We start from the raw sequence: 26,852 nt of genomic DNA on the forward strand, positions 1-26,852 counted from the left end.
TTTTCCCTGTATAACACTCTAGGGTACCATTTTGTTTTCCATAATAAGCAGTGCGATGAGATTGTGGTAGGCAGAGTAATGGTATCTCAAAGGTGACTACCTCTTATCTTTAGATCTGTGAATGTTATCTTGCGTGGCAAAAGAGTTATTTATTTATTTTTTAATTTGATTGCATTTAGGATCTTGAGATGGGATACTATCCTGGATTATCTAACCTTAGTGCCATCACCAGGGTTCTTCTAAGAAAAAGTCAGAAGAGTCACAATCAGATTCATCTAATGGAAACATATTTGTCTGATGTGGGGCTACAACCCAGCAATACAGGGCAGCCTCTAGAAGTTGAAAAAGATAAGCAAATGGATTCTTCCTTGGAGCCTTCAGAAAAAATAGATACCAAATGACATTGATATTTTAGCCTTGTGTAAACCATTTCAGACTTCTGACTTCCAGAACTACCAGAGAATTAATTTATGGTAATCTGTTACAGCACTAATAGGAAACCAACACAGAGCTCTTGAGGTAATACTTCTTATTGATAAATACCTTGGTAATTTTGTTGTAGGTTTAATATTCTGACTAGGAATTTGCTTTGTAATAGAAAAATCATTTAAAAAAAGATTTTGATTTACTGCTTGTGTTTTTCTTTCTTTTGATTTTTTTTCACTACTCAATGAAAAAAAAAGTTTTGATTTCTCATACCTAAGGATGTGTTTTCCACATTATGAATACTCTTTCAGCCTGTTGATTCCTTCTGGGTTATTTTACAGAAAAAAAAAAAGTTACCCTTTCATGGTTGTATGACTTGTTAGTGAATTGTATGTGGTCCCAGTAACTTAGTATCAGCAGAGGCCTATATGGCATGGGATTCTTAGAACCTTATTTGAGTTCTCTGTAAGATGAGGAGTATTAATTTCATATTTATAGACATGTACATTAATAAAAACGTTTCATTTTAAATTATTAAGATTAGTTTTCCATATGGGGCCTCCATTATATTTTGGCTATGATTTTTTTAATGATTTTATTTATTTATTCATGAGAGACACAGAGAAATAGGCAGAGGGAGAAGCAGGCAGGGAGCCTGATGCCAGACTCCATCCCAGGACCCTGGGATCACAACCTGAGCCAAAGGTAGATGCTCAACCACTGAGCTACCCAGCTGCCCCATGCCTATGCTTTAATTAAACTAGTCAACTGAAGAGAATTCTGGCCATATCTATTTATATACTGTTAATACAAGGTTCATTATCATGAATTTGTGCCACACCACCTTTGCTTCTGATATGCATGAAGGTACCAGTACTGCTTATGCAGGGTCCTAGATTCAAATATAGGCATTTTTTTTTCCTCAGGTCAACAACTGCTGAATTATAAACCAGCCACTCAATCTATGATTAAGGGTCTACAGAGTCATCTCTAAAAGAGAAGAGCCTTTACTGGAGTTATCCTATCCCAATAGGAGGCACTGTTTGCTGGGGAAATAAATGGTGGTCTGAAAAAGCCCTGGAGCCCCTCTGGATATTTCTGGATCCATTTATTGTAGATTACAAGTGAACTTTTAAAATTTTCCTTAAGGATTTGAGGAAGAATAACCATAGGACATTCAAATCCTCAATAACTGACCTTATTCATACATTCAAAAGTAGTAATGCTCAAGTTCAACTTTTTCCTCATTCAGTCACTATGAAACCATGCTTAATTTCTTAAAGCCTCAAGAAGGCTTTCTTTTTTTTAAACAAGAAAGTAGTATGTATAGGTTAGTTTCTCATCTCTTAAATATTCAGCTATAAAATTATAAATTATGATCCTTAATTCACAAATATTGTGTCGCACAAAACAACAGTTATGACAAAAACATGTCATGTCTTTATCTGGAGTAGAAATTACAGAATGAATGAAAAAGACCAAAAGTAGGATCTCTCTTTTCAATTAGCAATAATCACGCCTCAGGTAAACCTCATTGGCTATGATACTGCCACAGCGCAAAGCTAGTAGGATCTCTATTTGAGAAAAAAAATTACTCTTGTTCTCATGTATATATAAAATATATTTGAGAAAATTTGTTAACTTATCTAGGTTTAATTCATCAGGCCATTTAATAGATGGCTGGCTTGGACTTGAAAAGTATTAGCCAACTCAGCATTCTTTCATACCTTTGAAAAAAGCTGTACATATTTAATGTATACAACTCAAGGAGTTTGAAGATAAATACCCACCTGTGAAACCATCACCACAGTCTATGCATTAACATATCCATCACCTCTAAAAGTTTCCTCCTGCCATGTTTATTCTTGGTCATTGTGGTAACAACACTTAATATTGTATATTGAAAACTTTGCTAGAAGAGTAGCTCTTATGTTGACTAGAGGTGCTATTCTGTACAGATCTCTAGGACTTATTCATCTTGTCTAACTGTACTCTTTGACTAATACTTCCTCCTTTTCCTGAGGCAGTGTTGACTCTTTACCCATACGCTGTATATATCCTTCAAGCATCAAAAGAATAACCCAGTGTTAAATTACCATATCTCTTTCCTGCTATTTACCTTCAGTTGTCTTCTGTGCTTTTATGAGCTCACTGACTACTCTAAATCAACGCACTTAAATAGTCTTATAAATATCCTCTTGCCTACTCATCCAGAACTCATTATTATTTATGTTGAGAGAATAATGAAGCTCTGGTTCATCGACATTATGATTTATATCACTTTCAGGAAGGAAGGAGATTACAATAACTTGAACTTATTGCTGTATAGCTTTTTTTTTTTTCAATATAGACTTCAACATTTTTTGTAGGTAATGCTTTATTTTTTATTTTTCTAGCAAAGCTTTGGAAACTTGCAGGAAATGAATATATGAAAAATTTTAGTTTACTGAGCCCATCTTTTTATTTTTACACTCCTAGATTACAAAGATTAGATTTTATGATTTTCAATTAACTCCACATGCATGGGACTCAGGTCAATAATGCTGATGATATGGGCAAAATATTTGTACTTTAGGATCAAGGCTACATAATGTACTAATTCTTATTGGGGAAAAAAAAAACTTTCAATAGTTTCAAACATACAGCAAATCAAGTAATACTTTAAAAAATGTTGCAAATGCCATCAAAGGAAAGACAGTGATTAAATCATACAGTATTAGGCAAACATAAGTCCAATAGCTTTTTTACTGTTTTCATAATGAAACGATTATGATAAGAAGGGTTGTCTCTAAATTGAATATGGCACAGGAATCCATGTATTCCATAAAGGTATCTATTGGAGTATATAATACTGTACCCATTTTTACCTTATTAACTCACAAGTTGTTTCAATACCATTTTCCTTTGTCAGAGTAATCTGAGGGCAAAAAAGTAATCTCAGTTAACTAGAATATGCCCAACAGCATGTTCTCTGGCAGTGTCCATCCAAACTAAGGTTGGAGTTTTCATTTTATTTTTCAAAGGAGAACACAGCTCAAAAAAATTTTATCTATTAATATAAGCTGCTCACTCCAAATGCCGTGTTTCAGAAATTTTATAACCTGGTTATTCACATATAAGCAAACAACTTTTACCCCTGCAAAAGATTTCTTTGACTACTCTTTAGCTGAAATTTTAGTCATACACACAAGGCAACACACACATTTATATTCTAAGTGTTTTCAATTGTTGTATGTAGTGCACTTAATTTTGCAACCTCTCTTCTAGTTGTAAAATATGGGACACAAGCAAGTAATTAAGTCACTATTTTAGATGGCATTCAGAGAAGCAGAAATATAAAATTCAATAGGATGTACAATTCTCTTGGAAGAGGTAACCCAGCAGTCAGGAGATAACATCTGTAAATATTTATGCACTCAACATAAGAGCACCTAAATATATAAAGCAGATATTAACAGACCTGAAGCAAGACCTAGCAATACTATAAGAGTAGAGGACTTTAATACCATAGTTTCATTAATGCAGATATCATCCAGACAGAAAATCAATATGGAAACATCACTTTAAATGACATATCAGGCCAGAAGACTTTACTATCCAGAAGCCACAAAATACACATTCTTCTCAAGTGGTCTTGGAACACTCTCCAGGATAGATCATATGTTAGGCCACAAAACAATCTTAGAAAATTTAAGATTAAAATAATATGAAGCATCTTTTCTGAATACATTGGTATGAAGCTAGAAATAAATTACAAGAAAAAAAATAGAAAATTCACCAATACATTTCTATTAAGGAACAGGTTTGAACAGCCAATGAGTTAAAGAAAAAAAAATCAAAAGTTAAATTTTAAAATACTTGAGACAAAGGTAAATGGAGATATGATATAGCAAAACTTATGGAATATAGTAAAAGCAGTTCTAAAAGGATGTTCATTGTGTTAAAGCCTACCTTAAAAATATTAGAAAAATCTCAAGTAAAGAACACAAGAAGAATAAAGCCCAAAGTTAGTAGAAGGAAAGAGACAATGGAAAAGTTAAAAAATAAAAAAGTTCTTAGTTTTATTTAAAATTTTATTATTTGATTAAAAGAGAGAGCAAGCACAAGCAGGGGAAGTGGCAGAGGGAGAAGTAGATTCCTGGCTGAGCAGGAGCCCAATCTGAGGCTCAATCCCAGAACACTGGGATTATGAACTGAGTTAAAGGTAGACACTTAACTGGCTGAGCCGCCCAGGTACCCCCAAAAGCTTGATCTTTGAAAAGATAAATAAAACTGAAAACCGTTAGTCAGACTCATAAAAAATAATTCAGAAATGAAAACAACTAATACTACAGAATTATAAAGGATCATAACAAAGTGCCACAATTATATAGTCAACAAATTGGAACAACCTAGAAGAAAAGTATAAATTCCCGAAAACATAGGACCTCCACGACTGAATCATGAGAAAGTAGAAAATCTGAACAGTTCAAAAACTGGTAATCCGTAATCAACAAATTCCCAACAAATAAGATTTCAGGATCTGACGCTTTAATAGTCCATTCTTTCCAATAGTCAAAGAACAATTAACACCAGTTCCTCTCACATTAGAGGTATTCCCTCCTCTAGTTTTTGAAACAAATTCATTTTTTATGAGGCCAGAATTACCCTGATAACAAAAACAGGTTTGAACACCACAAGAAAGTAATAGATCAGTATCCCTGGTGAACATAAATGCAATTTTTTTCATAGAACTAGAACATACATTTCTAAAATTTAATGGAACCACAGAAGACCCCTTAGAGCCAATGCAGTCTTGAGAAATAATAAAGCTGGAAGCATCACATTGCCTGATTTTAAATTATATTACAAAACTGTAGGAATCCGCACACTATGGGATTGGCATTAAAACAGACAAAATGATCAAAATTACAGCCCAGGAATAAACCAATGAAAACATGATCAATGAGTTTACAGCAAAAGCAGCAAGAAAATACAATGGGAATGGCATAGTCTTTTCAATAAATGGTACTGGGAACACTGGACAACCACATGCCAAAGAATGATACTCTTCACTACCTTACCCTACACATACAAATAAATTCATGGTGGCTTAAAGAATTTAAGACCTGAAACGCTAAAATTTCCATAAGATAGTAATAGCAGTAAGCTCCTTGGCAATCAGTGTTGCGGGTAACTCTTTGAGTAAAACACTAAAAGCAAAGGCAAGACAAGCATAAATAATTGGGATTCCATGGAATTAAAAAGCTTCTGTACAGCCAAGGAAACCATCAACAAAACATAAAGGCCAGCTATAGGACGGAAGGAAATTTTTGCACATCTTATGTAATAAGGGCCTAATATCCAAAATAGATAAAGAGCTCCTACAACTTAATAGCATAAAATTATCTAATTAAAAATGGATAGAAGATCTGAATAGACATCTTCAAATTGAGCCATATACATGTCCAACAGGTGCACAAGATGTTCAACATCAATAACCATCAGGGAAATACAAGTTACAGTTGAAATGAGTTATTACTTTAAAGCTGCTAGAATAGCAATTACAAAACAAACAAAAAACACAAAAAAACAAAACCAAAATCAGAAACCCAATCTAACAAAACCAACCAATAAACACAAAAACACCCAATGAAACAACTGATAGGGATAAAAATGGAACCTCATGTACGGTCAGTAGGAATGTAAAACGGTTACTAGAGAAAACAGTATGGAGTGTCCTCAAAAAATTAAAAATTCAACTACCATGTGATCTATTCATGTCACTTATGGAAATTTAAAGAAAATGAAAACACTAGCAAATAGATCTTTTCAGAATTCTGTACAATAGCAAAGACATAAAAATACCTGAATATCTATCAACAGATGAAGGGATAAAGAAAATGTAGTATGTAGACACAAGGAAGTTTTATACAGCTATTAACAATATGTATGGACCTTGGAAGTATTATGCTAAGTGAAATAAGTCATTCAGAAAAAGACATGCCATATCATCTCCCATATATGTGGGATCTGGGAAAATGAAATCAAAACCTCAGCTCATGGATATAAAGGACAGATTGGTGGTTGCCCGAAGCAAGGGGGTACAGAGTGAGTAAAATGGTAAAGAGGGTCAAAAGATTCAAGTTTCCAGTTATAAAATGGTAACTCATGGGGATTTAAGACACAGTATGGGGACTACAGTTAATACCGGATTATCTATTTTGAGTGTACCATGTGCATAACTAGGTGTGGTGATGGATATTAACTAGACTTATTATGGTGATATTTTGCTAATATACCAATGTCAAATCATTACATTGCATATCTGAGATTAATAGGTCAATTAAATTTAAAAAGTTCACAACGGAGTACCAAAAAATAAAAATTAAAAAAAAAAAAGGGCAAAGAGTGAAAGAAAATTTTCCTGTCTCTTTTTATAAAGACACTAATCCTATCTTATCAGGGCCCCACTCTTATGACCTCATTTAATGTTAAGTTAGCTCTTACAGGACCTATTTTCAAATATAGTTATATTGGCAGTTAAGGTTTCAACATAGGAAATTGGGGAAGGGGGGACGCAAATCAAGATGAAGCACCAAGTACACAATTTTATGTGGTTATTATTTTCTTTCATGCCATTATTTTGTGGGATTAATTTAAGCAGAAAAAAATATGAGTTTTGTTGACCCCTTAAAATTTTTATTTTTTCTTTTTGAAGTCAGAAACAGCAGAAAAGTTGGCTTGTTGTCATTGTGTTTTCTGCATTTGGTTTTTATTTATCTTTCAGTAATTTAGCTAATGAGTTGGCTGATTTCTCCTCCCAAAGGCACATCTCTGGTCTAAGTTCCATCAGTAAGAATGGGGGGTAGGCACTCCTTTCTCCGTATGATGGAGTTTGTTACTTTATTCCAGCAAAGAGTATAAAATGCATGTTGACACCTATAGGGCTTCTGTTGGACTAAATCAGCAATTTTGGTTCACATCACTTTTAGAGCCACTAATAGGTTTTTTAAATTCATAATTATTTATTCTTTTACATCTTTTGCTAAGAAAAGGTAGTGTATCTTATGTTGCAGGCCCCTCACATAAGACAGTGGAATTCTCACTTGTTCTCCTGTAAACTGAGACTTGACTTCCAAGACCCACTTGCAGACTCAGAAGAAAATAAGAAATCCAATAACGGACATCAAGGAGCCCATCTACTCCATCTTGTTTGCATTTATTATATCTTAGTTTTACACAGAGTTATAAGCCTAACAATTCTATCCATAGTTTTATAGTTGAATTTACATGACAAACATTTTGACAAAATAATTTGGGCCTACTTTGTGGGGGAGGAAAAGTGGGAGATCCATGGATATTCTGTGGTTATAAACTGGGTCTATTTCTATTCCAACCTCCAGAGTTCTGTATATGAGCTACTAAATTTGAGAAGACAGCACATCTTAGGGATCTGCTGTAATCTGCAGAAACACATAGAAGACTTTATTTCATCCAGTCAGTCAGGGGCTAGGTGGCTCTCAAAAGTTTTTCAACTTGTACAGTAAGCTTTTGTTGAGTGCTATATGCATAGTAAGCATGCTACTGTGCTAAGTACTGGTTATCTGTAATCATAAATAGGCTACCTGACTTTGAGAGATTTACAGCTTATAAAGTGTAGCAGGCATGTAAAGAAAGCATGCAGAAGGGGTGCCTGGGTGGCTCAGTTGGTTAGGCGTCTGCCTTTGGCTCAGGTCATGATCTCAGGGTCCTGGGATTGAGCTGGGAGCTTGCTTCTCCTTCTCTCTGCCTGCCCCTTGCTTGTGTGCTCTCTCTCTCTCTCTCCCTCTCTCAAATAAATGAATAAAATCTTAAAAGCAAGCATGCAACAAGATTAGAAATTTCACAATAAAAGCAGGTAGATTGAACAGTAAGAGTACAAAGAGGAATGAGATTGCAAGTGAAATTTGAAAATTACATATGAAATTGGTGGTAATATGATGAGAAAGGCCTATGAAATACTCACCTGTAAAACTTCCTTGGATAGCAAAAGAGTATCTTTAGGATTCATGGGCAGAAGGACTTGTGGAGATATGAAGAACATTCCCAGAGTAGGAAGTCCAGGATTAGTTCTCTAGAGTAGTTAAGGTCTGGATGTAGGCATATTTAAAGAATTATAGTTCATTTTATCAAATACATGGTGAGAGGTCACTATTTAGTCACTGGACAGAACTGGCAAAGTGAAGTAGCAGCTTGGTTTTCAAAACCATACTCATAAAAATTTAGCCTTATTTTTGGCACATTTCTGGCCTTAATTTTTTAACAAAATTTCTATAATCTCTGACACCTGGTCAAAAATTATCCAGGGTCAACTACAATGTCAGTCTCAGACTGAAGTATTTTTTCCCCCAAAGATATTTGAATAGTATATACATTCACAAATATTGGGCTGTTCTAAAACTTTACAGTTTTTGACAAAGGGGGAGAGTAAACTCCCCATGCAGGAATTTATCATTCATTGTGATAGGGAAGCTGGCTTATTTGATACCAAAGAGAAATTGCAGAATTCTGGTAAACACTTTTAAGTATAATGAGGTGTGATTTCGGTTCATTTTACAACTAATTTTTCGTCAAGTGTCCCTGATTCTGTGTTATCATGAAGAGAATATTCCAGAGTCTTTTAAAGTATTGCAAACAAATGATAAATGCCCACATGACCATTGATACTCATGATTAAATATCTCAAATAATTGAACTCCCATCATACTATTTCCCCAAATATTGCCTGGAAGAAGAAATTCCAGATAGAATCAGATATTGGTAATTAACTAGATCTAAGAAATGTAGCAAATACCTTAGTGTAGATATTATATATATATTTACCCTTTATTTATTTTAAAAATAATTTTATTTAGATTTTTGAGAGAGAAAGTGAGTACACACGGGGGTGGGGAGAGGAAATGGAAGGGGAGAGAGACAGTTTCAAGCAGACTCCCCACTAAGCACGGATCTCAACGGGCTTGATCCCATGACCCTGAGATCAGATTATGACCTGAGCTGAAATCGAGAGCTTACCACTCAACTGAATTACCCATCCATTCAACCCTTACACCAATTAAAAAAAAAAATTAAACATCCATTATATCTCAATAAGGTTGAAATTAACACTTTAAAGTGTACAACAGGATGATTTGATACACATATATAGTGAGAGATTACCCTAAATAACATATTTGCAGTTAAGTTTTTAAATTGTCTTTGTGTCAAAAAATAAAATGGTAGAATAAAAATTTGTCAGTTCAGCCAAGATGGTTAGATATTCACTTTCATTATCATTAACTTCAGCTCCCAAATGAAATACTTTTAAAAACTGGTGACTTTAGGAGCACCTGGGTGGCTCAGTTGGTTGAACATCTGGCTCTGGATTTCAGCTCAGGTCATGGTCTTGAGGTCCTGGGCAGGCTCTACACTCTGCTGGGAGTCCAATCAAGGATTCTCTCCTTCTCCCTTGGCTCCTCCCCAGATCTCTCACACATGATATTCTCTCTCTCTCTCTCAGATAAAACTTAAAAAAAAAAACTGGTGAATTTGTTCCCACTTAATAATCACCTGGCAAGTCTGATAGTTTCAGATTTGAACACGTGAAGTAACTCTCCATCTTACATACAGAGTAATTGCACTTTGAATATGTTTCTAATACAGAACTCAAGTAATTAAAAACCTTGTTTTTGAAACACTGCTTTCTAGTGTTTTTTTTGCCTTTAAAGCATAATGAAAATAAAATGAAGTAACTTTCAGGTTTTTTTCTGGAATAGTTTGTAACGATTAATTTACCAAGTACAGGACACGCAGTGTAACCAGAATACTCATGCTGTTTTAATGCACTAAAGACACAATTCTACTTACTGCATTTTGTATTTCTGTAGAAAAATTATTACTGTTTATGTAAAAATGTCATCTAACACTCAAAGCTTTATTAGGTATTCTTCAAGCGCATCTTAGAAGTAGGCTGATATTGCTGTATCCATTTTATCAAGTTGTTCACAATCTATTTCTTTAGGTCTCCCCTGACATCAAGAAATTTTGTTTTGGGAATGACTATGGCAGTCAATGAGTGAGCCAAACTAGCTGAGACAAAATAAGTCTATGTCTGGTCTAAGCAACATATCTCATGGGATTTCTCAGACAGGGGTAGTGTCCTCTGAGTTGTCGTACTTACAGGTATAGCTCTGAAAAAAGATTCCAGAAGTAAGGACTTTGCCTTCATATGCAATGCCCTAATATACTTTATTATCTGCTCTATAAATGCCTGTTGGAAAAAAATTACAATAATCCAATAAATGGGTATAATTTACTGTACTATTTCTTGGATTCATGAAAGTTCTAGTTTTTTGTTTGTTCGTTTTTTTTCTCCTGTAAGAGGGGATAGTTTGCTGGGTTAGGTTGTTCAGTATTCTCTCACCTATCCTTATTCTACATTCATTCAACCTTGCTACTCCTCATTAACTTAGATAAAAGAAGTGAGGAAAGGAGTATCTATTTGTAAACTTTATAAACCTAACCCATAGGGTCTAACTGTGGAGTGGTGTTTACTTCAAGTAGACATTATCTACAACTCTACACTGGTTTTGCCATAGATCCATGTATTTTAATATATTTTTGAAACCAAAGAGTGTCGTTTTAGGGATAGCTTTTTAAAAGGTAGTAAGAGACACTCTTTTAGTTAGGATGTAGATTATCTAGTAAGTTCTTTACATAAGAAAGTGAATGAACTAGAACAGCTCTACTGGACAGAAGGGTATTTGACATATTGTATTCAGAAAGAGAAAGCCGTTATCAGATGCTGCTTCTGCTGAGGACATCACGGTTTTTGAATAGCTTTAGAAGTCTGGGCACCCCTACCCCTAATTAGGATACATATCCAAGTCTGATCCTTATTCTAGTCCTTATTCTACTATGTGGCATATATGTTTTTATACCCAAGGCCATCCACAGTAATTCAAGTGCAGTGTGGCCTCACTGTGCTAGGCATCCTCAGGTAGTTTTCCAGTCTGTATTCACAGAGGGACTGAGTGTTGCCATACAGCAAGTGGCCAAGCCTGGGCCTTTCAGAGTATTATGCTAGTGTTCCATCGTCCAGGAAACCAAGTATGCAATCCATAAAACTTACTAAAAACTCCTTTTAGCAACACATACATTCTTTATTTACTTCCCAAATCTCAAGGATTTTCACTATCCAAACTTGGGAAGCCCATCATCACCAATGTCCTCATGGCCATCTTCGTGCTTCAGCCTTAGCACAGCGCACCTCGTCCTCCCTCACCTGCCTATATATACCTGGAATTTATAGTGCTGCTTTTGCTTTTACAACCAAGATTATTTTTGTTGTTTCTATGCCTCTACTTTTCCTCAACAGTACATCAAAGATTTCTAGCACTGGGACACTTCTCAGAAGCTTACAGTGAGAACGTACTACCTGAAAAAAGACAGAACTCCCCTTCAGATGGAAAATGAAGGGAAATGAGTGGCAAAAAAATACATGTTAAATTATGTGTTATCAATTTATTTTTCTTCTTGTTCAATACAGCTCAACTTGAATAAAATGGGGATGGTTATTTGGTGACTTGTGGTTAAGTAAAGAGCCCTGAAATCAACTGCTCTCTGGAGTCCAGTAGGTATATATTCACCAAGGACAATTACTGAGTTATTGACTTCATGAAAATTATCGTAACTTAATACCCATTAATACATGAAACCAAAGCAGACTAATCATATAAGACCAATTGGGATGCCTGGGTGGCTCAGCGGTTCAGTGCCTGCCTTCAGCCCAGGGTGTGATCCTAGGGTCCCAGGATCAAGTCCCACATTAGGCTCCCTGCAAGGAGCCTGCTTCTCCCTCTGCTTGTGTCTCTGCCTCTTTCTGTATCGCTCATGAATAAATAAATAAAATCTTATAAAAATAAGATCGATTAATTCATTGTTCCTGACATTAAATCTTCTAGTGGCAACATGGCACAAAAGGAAAAACCATGGCTTTGGGACCATAACGACTCAGTTCTGAATCTGGTTTCTTCCAAATCTTTAGTCATTTAGCTCAGCCAAGTTTCTCTGAATGTCTGTGTTGCATCTATGAAGGGATAACACTGTATAACAGCTTTTAGTTTTGAAGATAGCACATATTCAGCATCTAGCCATATGGCTAGCAAAAAAATGATGGCACCATTTTTTTTTGTTTTTGTTAGTTGTCTATGCATTCATGTACCTGTTTATTCATTTTTATTCAAAAAGATATTTTTTTCTGCTATAAAACATAGGTACAACAATAAAGAACCCATTTATTTTAGATTTTGAGTTATAAATCATCATCTTAAAGGAAATCCCAGGGGATTGAAACATTAAAACTGAATCAAAGAAGGAGGGCAGCTGCTGCTGTTAAAGATAACAAATCACCAACATCACAACTCTCACTTCTGGAGTAGAACTGTAAATACTTAGAAGCTAATGATGGGGCATCTTAAACTTAAAAGATAAATGTAACAAAGGCAATGAATATTTTAAAACCATTAATTAAATCTGCTATTTGGGACCATATGATCAAATTTTTATTTAATGAATTCCAAAGGTTAAAAGCTTTCAAATCAGTCAACTAGAAATTTCTAAGCAGGTGAACATATGAGCAGTTCAAAGTCAATTGAGCAATGAATATAAAATTAGACTTCATATTTATACACAGGTTTTTTTTTTATTAAACATGCATTTACTCAAATTATGGGAAATTATTGAATGATTTAAGTTTAATCAAAAGAGCAGTTGCTGCTTGAAGTAAAGGAAACCTGCTGACATTTTAGTGGCCTAACTGCTGTTTTCCTGAACTTCAAATAGCCTAGGATATAAATTGTCCATATGTACACCCTTGCTTCAGATTAACAACATACTGCAATTCAGTTCCTTAAGCTCTATGTTCAATTAATGAACATCTCCAACTTCTAAACATGTGTATCTAATCAGCCAGAAAAATACTGACCTTGTACTTTAAAGTAGTTCTGAATTTTACAGTTATAGTTTTTTTATAGTGATGCTTAAAGAAAAAATTTTCCATTATGTTCTCAAATTTTATTTTAGCTTTTATGTTTTTCCCCCAACAATGTCCTTTCTGTAGTGTTACATGCTCATTTTTAAAGCTACTATTTCTCAACAACTAGAGTATAAGAAATTTTAGTTGAAAAATCCAATACTGCTTAGTCAATTGGTTAAATTAATGAATTGTCTTTCACACAATTTCTTCCCCAATTTCAACCCCCAACTTGATCCCCCAACTTCAGGCTCAATGGTCTCCTTTCTTTCATCTCCCTATGAAGCTCATTCTGTTGTCTGGCACTTTGCATTTGCCAACTATTACCTGTGTTTCTAATGTTCTTCCTGGAAATATTCATACAAGTGATTCCCTTTCACCCTGAGGTCACAGCTCAAATATCATATCCTCAAAAGCATTCCTTTCGGGAAGCTCACACCTACTTAATTTTAAGTAGCCACCCACCACCTGACACTACTCTCCTGTATCACTTTGTTTTCCCTTTAAAGCTCTCAGAAATATGCAAAACCAAAAAAAAAAAAAAAGTCTTCACATAGTTATTTTGCCTGTTTTTGTTTTTTCTTTTCAAGCTTTTATTTATTTGATAGAGAGCATGAATACTGGGGAGTGGGGAGAAAGCAGAGGGAGAAGCAGACTCCTCACTGAGCAGGGAGCCTGACGCAAGCTCAATCCAAGGACGGCAAGGTCATGACCTGAGCCAAAGGCAGACCATTAACCAACTGAACCACCTAGGAGCTCCTGTTGCCTGCTTCTATTGTACTTTAGTAAGAGCAAAGACCATATTGGACTTAATGAATGTGTATCTCAGAACCTGAAACAGAGTGAAGAACTCAGATGGTTGATAAACAAGTTAGGCACCCTTGAAAATCACATATTCAACAATTCTTTTCTGAATCACTATTTGGTTTGTACAATTATGTAAAATAAAGCAAATGACTTGATTTCTGTGTTAGATCATCAAATCAACCACGATCTCTAAAATTTTGATCACTTATATTCGCCCAAAGTTCTGTAACCACATAGAGGTTTGTTTGCTTATTAATACCATAATGGTATCAATATTAGTTTTTGAAATATAACAGAGTAGGGGGTACTTCTAAAAGCTATTGAATGAATTTTATTTTAGTCAAAGCTATGTAAGATTGTTAAATTTGGGTTAACTTGATCATTTGTGTCTGAGACAGGCTAACATTTTGCATCCTAAAGGCTTAAAACTTTAAGTTTTAAAGACACTTGCCTCGTGTCTTTCTACTGCCCTCTTTGTCCCCACTGGAAGGTATTCACCTGTCTCAAATTTATGCAAGTAACCCTTCTGAGAAGCATCCCACATGATTAAGGATAATGACATCCATATATATTACAGATGCTATCATTTGAATTGAGATAATATGTGTATACAGATTTATAATATACAATAACCTTTATCAATTAGAATTCAGATACACACATGAACTACCACTACAATCAAGAGTCAGAGCATTTCCATCCTTTCTGCAAATCACCATGAGAAGATTTTTGTAAAGATAGAATGCAAACCATAGGCAACCACCGAGTGGCTTGTTGCCATTATAGTTCTACATTCTCTGGAGTTTTATAACTCTAGAATAATAGAATATTATATTATATATATTAAATATAAATAATATATATTTAAATAGAATAATAAAGTAAATATTTGAGTATGGTTTCTTTTGCACAGAATACTGATTTTTCTGTCAAACCATGCTGCAGTTTTCAGTAGGTATATTTTAAATTACTCAACAGTTTTCTGTTATGAAGCTATACCACATTAAGTTTGAGTGGTATCTAGAGGCCCCCCTTTTTTTCCAACTGTGAATAAAGGTGCTATGAGCTTTTGTTTACAAAACTGTGTTTTTATTTCTTTTTAATACCTAGGACTCTTAAGATATAGGAAGAAAAATTGACAAAAATCCAGAGTACAAAATAATAAAGAGTTAAACTTTTTTGATACTCCATTTTCAATAGTTGACAGAACCACAGACTATCAGAAGGGTGTAAGGAACGTTATTAGTAACACTATCAAACCACTTGACTTAATTGACATTTAAGGCAAATGAATGTAGGATTTGTTTTTAAATCACAAAGGAACATTTTCTTAGATCCTCTGGCTCTAAAGCATATCTACAATTTAGAAATATGGCAATCACACACAGCATGTTCTCTGACCACAGGGAATTGTTAGAAATTACTAACATAAGGAAACTTGGGACATTCTCAATCATTTGGCAAACTGCACAGCTCTAAATAATCCATGGGTCCAAGGAGAATTAGTAAGAAAAAGTAGAATATCCTGAACTGAATTAATTTGAAAATATATCAAAACTTGTGGAATGCAGGTAAAGCAGTGCCTAATGGAAAGCTTATAGTTTTAAACTTTCATATTCAAATGTCTCCAATTAGCAAACAAAGCTCCAGTTTTAAAGCTAAAATAAACATGTAAACAAAATTAAAAAAAAATAAGTAGATCAAATTAACCAAAAGCAGAAAGGCAGAAGGAAGTCCTAAAAGGAGTGGAAATAAAACAGAAAATAAAGGAAAACAGAGGAAAAATTTTAAAAAATAATAAAGGAAAACAGGGATGCCTGGGTGGCTCAGTGGTTGAGCGCCTCCCTTCAGCCCAGGGCGTGATCCTGGAGTCCCAGGATCGAGTCCCACATCGGGCTTCCTGCATGGAGCCTACTCCTCTCTCTGCCTGTGTCTCTGCCTCTCTCTCTGTGCCTCTCATGAATAATTTTTTTAAAGGAAAACAATAAAAATAGAGAAAAGAAACCAATAGTTGATTGGTAAGCAGCATCAAAATTGATATATCAAAAAAAAAAAAATGCACCAAATCTGCTAAATCTTTAGCTAAATTGGCCCAGGAACAACATAGAGGGAGGCAGGGGCGGGGGGAGAGAAAGAAAAAAAACACACACACACACAAGTAAGGAGTCAAAAGAGGATCTATCACAACTCAGCTACAGAATTTTTAAGAATTTTATCAGAATTATGATTTTGGCTTTCTGCAAAAACTAGACAACTTATGTAAAACAGACAAATAATTAGGTTCTTATTTACCAAAATAGAGTCAAGAAGCTAATGGACATTCTAAATGAAACAATTACCAGTGAAAACATTTAATTAAAAATTTTCCCTCAAAATGAAGTCTAAGATTAGGAAATATTTTTTTAATAGCTTTATTGAGATATAATTGAGTTATAAAAAAACTGCACATATTTAATGTCTAAAATATGATGAACTTGGGCAAGGGAAAACATGAAATATCACCACAACTAAGGTAAATACGCACTTTGCCTCCACAAGTTTCCACACTTTTTTTTTTTGGTTGTTGTTGTTCCTTCTTTTTGTGTTAAGGGTGTTCAACATGAGATCTACTCTTTCAAGTTTTTTTTTTTTTTTCCTTTTCTTAAAAAAAAAAAAAAAAAAAAAAGAGTACCAATCCTACAAAACTTTCTCCCAAAAATAAAGAAGATATGCCCTCCAATTCTTTCTAAACCTCTAATATTACCCCAACAATAAAGTCAGAAGAAAAAGAAACCTCAAAAAAGAGAACTTTATACCAAGATCCCTCATGAACCTAAAAACTCTTAAATGTTAGCACACCACATCAAGCAACATAAAAAAAAAATGACCATATATCAAGACCACATATTTAGCATAGGATTTCAAGATTGGTTTAGCATCTGAAAATAGAGTATTTAATATATATTAATATAACACAAAAATCATATTGCTATCTTCATACAGAAAACATACATTCAAACATACATTCATGATGAATACTCTTTCAACATGATGAAGAGCACCAACAAAGCAAATACAGCTACAATTATATGTAACTGCTAAAAAATCCAAACATTTATAAGATCAAGAACTAAACAAGGAGTCCAGTTCCATCACATTTAGTCAATAATGTACTGGAAATCCTAGCCACTGGAGTAAGGAAAAAGAATAAATGCTTGCTATAAAGGAGGAATATTGTTTTTACTCAGACAATGTAATCTTTGTTATAGAAAATATTAAGGAGGGGTGCCTGGTTGACTCGGTTAAATGAATGACCCCTGATTTTTGCTCCTCATGGTCTCATGAGTTGTAAGATTGGGTTCCACATGGGGGCCTATGTTCAGCAGGGAGTCACTTGAAGTTTCTCTTCCTCTGCCCATCCCCACCTCCCTCCCTCAAATAAATATATCTTTAAAAAAAAAATCTTAAGGATACTTAAAAAAAAATCACTATATATTAGAAATTGTTTTATCAACATCTTAAGATTTACTGTCAGTGTTCAATAGTTCAATTTTTAATACATGAGCAGCTATCTGAAAAGAAAAGAATGCGCTTTCATTCTTTGTAGTATTGAAAATGATACTTATGAATAAATTTAACAAAAAAGTACAATCTGTAAACTTATGTGTGCAAAAACCATGCTGGTAAAAATTAAAACCTAAATAAATGGAGACATACCTTATCCATGTATTAGAAAACCAAATATTATATATATGGCAATTATCTCCTAACATGTAGATTTAATAAAAATCTCCATCTAAGCTTAACAGATTTATAAAAATTCTTAAGTGGGTCATAAAATGTATTCATATAGGGAACATTTCTCGTATAGCCAAGCAATATCAAAAACCACCCCCCCACCAAAACAGGGCACTTTCACTTCATTTCAAACCTTATTGTGAAGCTGAAGTATTCAAGACAGCATATTAATTGCATAAGGATAAATATTTATTTATTTTTAAAGATTTTATTTATTCATGGCAGACACAGAGACACACACAGAGAAAGAGAGATGGAGAGAGAGAGAGAAAGAGAGGCAGAGACACAGGCAGAGGGAGAAGCAGGCCCCATGCAGGAGCCTGATGTGGGACTCGATACCAACTCCAGGATCATGCCCTAGGCTGAAGGCAGGTGCTAAACCACTGACCCACCCAGGAATTCCCCAAGGATAAACATTTAGATCAGTGGAATAATATAAGGTATCCAGAAATAGAGCTTTACCTATGCACCCAATTTATTTTGACAAGACAATGTGACTGAATGAAGGAAGAAATGGTATTTTCCAAAATGGTCTTGGAAAAAAATAAGCTATTGATATAAGATTATTAATCTCATCCCTTAGCTCACACTATACAAAAATAAAGTTGAAATGGTTATAGGCCCAAAACCATGAATTCAACTTAGAAAACATAGGAGAAATTTTTAGTCATTTTTAATCAAACCAAGTGTTCTTAAATAGGACTCAAAGTATGATCAATAAATAAAAAGTAAATTTTATTAAACTCAAAATGTTTGCTCTTCAAACCCATCATTTAGAAAATGGTGAAAATATTTTTAAAGCATGTATCTAATAAAAGGCTTTCATCTAGAATATGTAAAGCACTCTAACAATAAAATTGCCAAACGTCATTAAAGCAAACTATTTGAATAGGCACTTCAGTAAAGATGATCTATAAAAGACTCATCATTAAACCCTAGGGAAACACATATTAATGCTACCATGAGACAACATTACAGCACTGTAAAGTAAAACCAAATGATATACTGTTAGAATGGATAAAATCTGAGAGGCTAATAGCAAATGTTGGCAAGAGTGTTGAGAAACTCAAACACTAATACATTGCTGGTAGAAATTTAATATCCTTTTTACAGTAGTTTGGTTCCTTCTTAAAAAGTTAAGCATTTAGTTAAATGATCAAACCCTGATGTGACTAGCCACACATGGGAGAGACTTGATAAGCAGGTAGAAATGGGAGGATCAGACTCCACACCAAGAACCCCTAGCATTGGGGGCCTTCATTGAGAAACAGCACCTTATATTGTCTGGCTTTGAAAGCCAGGGGAAGAGCTCTGAAAAACAGTGGGGCTTCCCTCTGGGACAAGTGGTTGATAGGAAAATGAATCTCCACTTTTCAAGAGCCAGCCTACTTTGCCAGAGACATGGCACAGAAGGGACAGTTTGGAGAGCACCTGGGGTATATGTGAACATTTCTTGACTCATCTTAGAACATGTGCTGGAGGCGCAAAGATCTGCATATTTCCCCAGGAACACAAGTTCTGGGAAGACACCATTTCTCTTCCTGTATCCCAGCCTAGATAGTTGGACACTTCTGAAAACCAGTGCTAACACTATCCATTGACCTTGCTAGAACTGTGTGCTACAGCCCAGCATTTTCCTGCAGACCCACCCTATCCAAATCCCTACCTTGGAAGGCATTCCTTAAAGACCCTCCTATCCTACCACACCCAGCAGGCAGCCTTAGATAGGACCTGTAGGACTTCAAAGTGACTCCTGTGCTGGCAGGGGGTGGGCAGGTTGGGGGGCAAAAGGGGAGGCAGGCCCAAACACCAATATGCCAAATTATGAAGCCACTTATCTGGCTGAGCAGGGAGCAAACCCCGACCTTCTATTCTCCAGCAGCAGTGGCAAGGAGCCTAACTTCTAGGCTGACTGCCAACCCCACCCACCAACAAGCCCATAGATGCCACAGGCCTCTCAAGGGTGCAGGTATCAGACTCTATCCAGGGTTCCCACAACAAGCAAAGCCTCAATAGGAAGGCACACACAGCACACATAGGGCATCTTACAGCTCCTGGTTCTGGGGTCCAGGGATATTGAGCAATATGATGCTACAGGACATCTTCTACACAAGGCCACTACTTTCAAGACCAAGAGACATAGCTCACCTCCTTTATAGAAACAAACACACAGACAAAATAAGGAGATAGGGGACTTTGTCCCAAATAAAAGATAAAAATCAAAGATCTAAATGAAAGAGAGATAATCAATATGACTGATAAAGAATTCAAATAATGGTCATAAAGATATCATCATTAACACTAAACTAGCCTCATAAGAAATGTTAAGGGGAATTCTTTAAGTGGAAAGTAAAGGCCATAAATAAAAGTTTTTTAAAAATTGTGAAAGGAAAATAATTCAGAGGTTAAAGCAAATACTAAAGTTAGTTGACTAAAGCCATCAGAGGTTAACACACAAAAGTACTAAAATAAGTTCTATTTACAAAAATTTGCCAAGAGATACAAAAAATAAAAAAGATAGAAAATTTGACATCACATGCATAAAGGTGGAGGAAGAAGTAAAAACTTAGTGCTATTAGAATGTGTTTGAACTTGTGACCATCAACTTAATATAGACTACTCAATGCATAAGATGTTATATATGAACCCAGTGGTAACTACAAATCAGAAAATTTTGAGATACCCAAATAAAATAAAGGTATCCAAGCATTACACTAAAGAATGCTATCCAATCACCAAGAGAGCAAAAGAAAAAAAACAGAAAAAGTACAAAACAACCAGAAAACAATAAAATGGCAATAAGTACATAATGGTTAATAGTAACTGTAAATGTAAATGGACTAAATGCTCCAATCAAAAGACACAGGATGACTAGAGAGATAAAACAAAACAAAACAAAACAAGGTGTGTCTATTCATTGCCTACAGAAGACTCATTTGAGCCCTAAAGACACATGCAAACTCAAAGTAAATGTATAGACAAATATACACCATGTAAATGTAAGCCAAACCAAACAAGTGCCAGGATAGCAATACCAGGATGAAATAAACTTTGAAACAATCCTGGTAGCAATAACAGGATCGATCCAAGAAGAGGATATAGTAATTTTAAATATTTATGCACCTTATGTAGGAGCACCTCAATACATAATGCAAACATTAGTAGGCATGAGGGGAGTCTGACAGTGATACATGAATAGGAGAATTTAAAGCCCCACTTACATCAATGGATACATCACCCAGATAGAAAAATCAATATGCAAACAGTGGCTTTGTAGGGCACCTTAGACCAGATGGACCTAACAGATACATAAAGAACATTCCATCCAAAAAACAGCAGAATACACATTCTTTTTAAGTAAAAATGGAACTTCTCCAGGAGAAATAACATGTGAGGCCACAAAACAAGTTTCAATAAATTTAAGACTGAAATCACATCAAGCCTATTTTCTGATCATGATGGTATGAAACCAGAAATAAAGAACAAGAAAATACATTGGAAAAAACATTAATACACGGAGGCTAAACAGCATGTTATCAAGCAACCAATGGTCCAATGAATTAATCAAGGAAGAAATTAAAAAAATACAGAGCAACTAATGAAAATGAATATACCATGGTGCAAAATATTTGGGACCCAGCAAGAACAGTTTTAAGATGCAAGCTTAAAGCAATACAGGCCTACCTCAACAAAGAAAAACTCAACCTACCATTACATATAAAGGAACTAGAAAAAGAACAAATAAAGCCAAAGCTAGTAAAGGAAATATTATAGAAGGGAAATAAATTAGAGAATAAAGAGAAAATAGAAAATATCCATGAAACTGGTTTTACAAAAAAACCAACCAAACAAACAAACAAAAAAAAAACCCACACACAAAATGGACTAAACTTTAACCATACTCAGCCAGGAAAAAAAAAAAAAGGACACAAAATCAGAAACAAATAGCAAAGTAGCAACCAGTATCACAAGAATATAAATTAAGATGATTATGAAAAATTCTATGACAATAAGTTGGACAACTTAGGAGAAATGGATAAATTCCTAGAAACCCACAACCTTACAAAAGTCAATCAAGAAAAAAATAGAAAATTTGAACAGACTGATTACTAGTGATGAAATTGAATCACCAATCAAAACACTCCTAATAAATGGGGACCAGATGGGTTCACAAGTGAATTCTACCAAACCTTTAAAGAAGGGTTACCTATTTATTTGAAACTATTCTGCAAATAAAAAAGGAAAACTTTCAAATACATTATATAAGGCCAGAATTACACTAATAACAAAGCCAAAGATACTACAAAAAAAAAAAAAAAAAAAAAAGAGATGAAGAGACAGATGGAGAGAGAGAGAGAAAACTATATAGACCACTATCTCTGATCAACATAGATGCAAAGATCCTCCATAAAATATTTGTAAATCTTATTCAATAATAAAGAGCTCCTTCACCAGGATCAAGTGGGATTTTTTCCAGATATACAAGGGTGGTTCAAGATTTCAAGTTAATCTATGTGATATATCACATTAGTAAAGGAAAGATAAAAATCATATGATCATCTCAACAGATGCATAAGAAGCATTCGACAAAATACAAGATCTACTTACGATAAAAACTCACCAAAAATGAGTTTATAGGGAACAAAGCTCAACACAATAAAGACAATATATGGAAAAATCCACATCTAACACCTATTAAATGTTAAAAAACTGAAAGTTCTACCTCTAAGATCAGGAAAAAGACAGATGTCTACTTTCATCAGTTTTATTAAACATTACCGGAAGCCCAACCATAGCAATCAGACCAGAAATAAAAGCCACTGTATTGTTAAGGAAAAAGTAAACTGCTACTATTTGCAGATGACATAATATTTTGCATAGGAAATCCTAAAGACTCCATCAAAAAACAATTAGAGGTAGTAAATCAATTTGATAAAGTTGCACAACATAGAATTTACAGGAATCTATTGCATTTCTATATATTAAAAATGAAGTAGCAGAAAGACAAATTAAGAAAACAATCCCATTTACAATTGCACCAAAAAGGGTGAAATTCATAGGCATACATTCAACCAAGAAAGTCAGAAACCTATGCCCTGAAAACTATAAGCCACTGATGAGAGAAATTTAAGGTGATACAAATAGGAAGACATATCCATGCTCATAAATTAGGAGAGTATCATTAAGATTTCCATATTATCCAAAGCCATCTACAGATTCAATGCAATTCCTATCAAAACACCAATAGAATTTTTCACAAAATTAGAATAAATGATCCTAAATTGTATATGGAATCCCATAAGACTTCAATTAGCAAAGACAGTCTTAAAAAAAGAACAAAGCCAGAGGTATCACAATGCCAGATTAAGAAAAACTACAAAGCTACAGTAATAAAAACATTATGGTACTGGCATAAAAACAGACACATAGATTAATGGAACAGGACAGAAAGCCCAGAAATAAGCCCAAACCTATATGGTCAATTAATCTACACCAAAGAAAGCAAGAATATACAATGGGGGAAAAAACAATCCTTTTAATAAATGGTAGTATAAAAATTGGACAGCTATGTATAGAAGAATCTAACTAGAGCATTTTCCAACACATATACAAAAACAAAGTTAAAATACAACAAAAACCTAAATTTGAAACTTGAGATCATTAACTACTGAATGAGAGAGGATATCTGTAAAAGCAAAAAAAAATCCCAAATATATACAAAACTTCTACAACTCAGCACCAAAAAACAAACAGTCTGATTAAAAAAGGGTGCAGAGGTCCTGAATAGAAATTTTTCCAAAGAAGACATACAAATGGCCAATTGACACATGAAAAGATTGCTAGTCATCAGGCAAATGCAAATGAAAAACTATGAGTTATTGCCTCAGACCTGTCATAATGGCTAAAATCTATAAGAAAAGAAATAATAAATGTGGTGAGGGAGGATGTGGAGAAAAGGGAACCCTTGTGCACTGTTGGGGGGAATGTAAATTGATGCAACCACTATGGAAAACAGTATGGCATTTCCTCAAAAAATTTTGATTAGAGATACGATGTGATTCTGTAATTCCACTACTGGGTATTTTCCCAAAGAAAATGGAAACACTTGTTTGAAAAGATATATACAATCCCAATGTTTATTTCAGCATTGTTTACAATAGCCAACCTATGGAAGCAACCCAAGTGTCCATTCATAGATGAATAAAAAAATGTGTATACATACAATAGATTATTCCTCAGCCATAAATAGAATGAACTTTAGCCACTTGGGACAATATGAACGGACATAGAGGATACTAGGCTAAGTGAAATACATCAGACACTGAGACAAATATTATATAATTTCATTTATATGTACAGTTTAAAAAACAAAACCAATAAACAAACCAATTAAAAAGAAAACAAATACCCTTAAATACAGAGAACTAGTAGTTGTCAGAGGAGAGGTGGAGGAGGCAGTGGGTGAAACAGGTAAAGGGGATTAAGAGATACAAATATCTAGTTATAAAATAAGTCATGGAGATGAAAAGTACAGCATAGGAAGTAGAGGCAATAATGATGTGGTAACTTTGTATGATGACATTAATTACACTCACCATGGTGAACACTGGGGAATGTACTCAATTATGAGATCAATACATTAAACACTTAAAACTAATATAATGTTATATGTAAGTTTCATATCAATAAAAACCCTTAGAGACATGCAGCAGCATGGATAAATATTAAAGATGCTAAAATAAAAGAAACTGGACAAAAAAGACCATAATTTGTTATATAAAATTTCTAGGAAAGACTAATACGGCTTTCCTAGAAAATCCAAGACCGGTAGTACAACAGTATTTCTGAGTGTGTCTGTGAGAGCGCATCTGGAAAGTTAGCATTTGAATTGGTAAACTGAGTAAAGCAGATGACCCTTCCCAACGTGGGTGGGCATCATCCAATCCACTGAGGTCCTATAAAGAACAGAAAGGCCTATGAGGGGCTGATTTACTTTCTCTGTGTGAGGGCAGACCTGTCTTCCACTTTTGAACCCTGGAGCTCCTAGTTTTCAGGCTTGCAGGGTCAGCCCAGGTTCGCACCATCGGCCCTCTATGCTCAGGCTTACAGGGAATTGTACCACTGGCTTTCCATGGTCTCCAGCTTGTAGATGGCAGATGGCGGAAGTTCTCAGCATGAGCCAGTTCCTATAATAAGTCTCCTCTTATATATTGGTTTTCTTTCTCAGGAGAACCCTGACTAATAAAACTGCAAACCAGCCCAAAGAAACACTTGGTGTGATTACAGAGCCCTAAAATTGGATTGTGGTAATTGTTGAACAATTGTAAAAAGTACTAAAAATCCTCTCCTTCTGCACTTAAAATTAGTGGATTTTATCATATGGAGGTATTGAGAAGGACCATCTGTGTTGAGTTATAGTAGAAGTTGGAAAACCCATGCTTTGCCTCAGATACCAAACTAAGATACCAAAAAGATATGGTATACTTTTGGTATACTCAGATACCAAAAAGGGTGAAGAATGGGTCCTGTAGACGAGCCATGAAAATTAGAATACTGGGTTAAAGTGTTTATGAAGAAATAAAATGTGAGGATTAACCACTCCAGTGTAGTAGGAGCTGATGCTAACACAAGATTAGGTTGATAATTTAGGAAACATCTCCAAAATAATTTTATTGAAATTGAATGTTCCATCGACTGAACTGTCCAGCTTTTCTACAGTCGTTTTTGGCAATTAAAAAACTAATCATTACTAAATGTACTTTATAGATATACTTACATACAAGTATTTGTTTTCATACATATATTCTTAAGCCTTTATTGAGTGCTTCCAGTTAGAGGAGATTAAAATGTGTATTTACTAGGAATTTCTAGGAAGGTTGTAAGACTATAAAACAGTAAAAGATTATTTGGTTTTTAGCTACTTTTAATCTATCTTGATTTTTGTGAAGCATCAATTTATATAGTAAAATTCTATACAAGTTTATTAGTCCATATACTTTGTTTTTCAAAGTCCCCTAGGACATGACCTCTATATACTTACTGAGTAAAAAAAGAAAAAAAAAAGGTGAATAATAAAATTTTAACTTCCTTCCTAGAAAACCATCAAGGGAATTCATGGGATACAACCAAAAGTAGATAGAAGGCAGTGAACCATTGAAACTACATTGTGCAATTTGCACAGAGCTGTCAAGTGAACTCACTCAGGAGTACAGATGGTAAGGAGAAAAAGCCTTTATTTCATGGTTTAAAAAACAAAACCAAAAAAGAACTGTTTTTAAATAATTGAAATGGAGGGGTAAAAATGGACTTAACAATATGAAAATCATGGTAAGTAGTGGTCCCCAGTATTTTTAGGTTATAGAAAACCAAGGTCAGTATTCCAAGGGAAATATCACTAGTAGTGTATAAAAAATTAATTTTAAAGAACAAGCTCTATATGAACTTGGAGATATGCACTGTCCTTGCTGTGGCAGGTCACCTCAGAAGTCCCAAGACACTGGAGTAAGCTTCAATAACACTATTATTGGTTGCGATTAGGATATAGCAACTTCTGAATCAAAATTCGTTTGGTTTTCATAGGAGTTTATCCAAACATCCCCCGACCAAGTGTTAGCTGCACAACTGCTGAAATCATGGCTTCTACATCTCCTCTCCTGGTTGAGTTCCAGGTCTATTTCAAACAAATTAAAGGTCTCAGGCAAGTATTAAGAGTAGTGTTCTACTGAGCATGTTCTCTCAAAGTGGGGACTTTCAACAACCATTTTTGGGCAGTTGGTTGGTTAGCCTGTTAATTTCTAAGAGCAGTTTG

At 34.6% G+C, this 26,852-nt stretch overlaps 1 pseudogene; it reads right to left on the reverse strand.

Moving 5' to 3' along the window:
• Positions 1 to 1,835: 1,835 nt before the first annotated feature.
• LOC112915635 (U4 spliceosomal RNA) lies at positions 1,836 to 1,990 on the reverse strand (annotated as a pseudogene).
• Positions 1,991 to 26,852: the final 24,862 nt, after the last annotated feature.

This window comes from Vulpes vulpes, chromosome 14, assembly GCF_048418805.1.
Source record: "Vulpes vulpes isolate BD-2025 chromosome 14, VulVul3, whole genome shotgun sequence".
In the NCBI taxonomy this organism is placed as follows: domain Eukaryota; kingdom Metazoa; phylum Chordata; class Mammalia; order Carnivora; family Canidae; genus Vulpes; species Vulpes vulpes.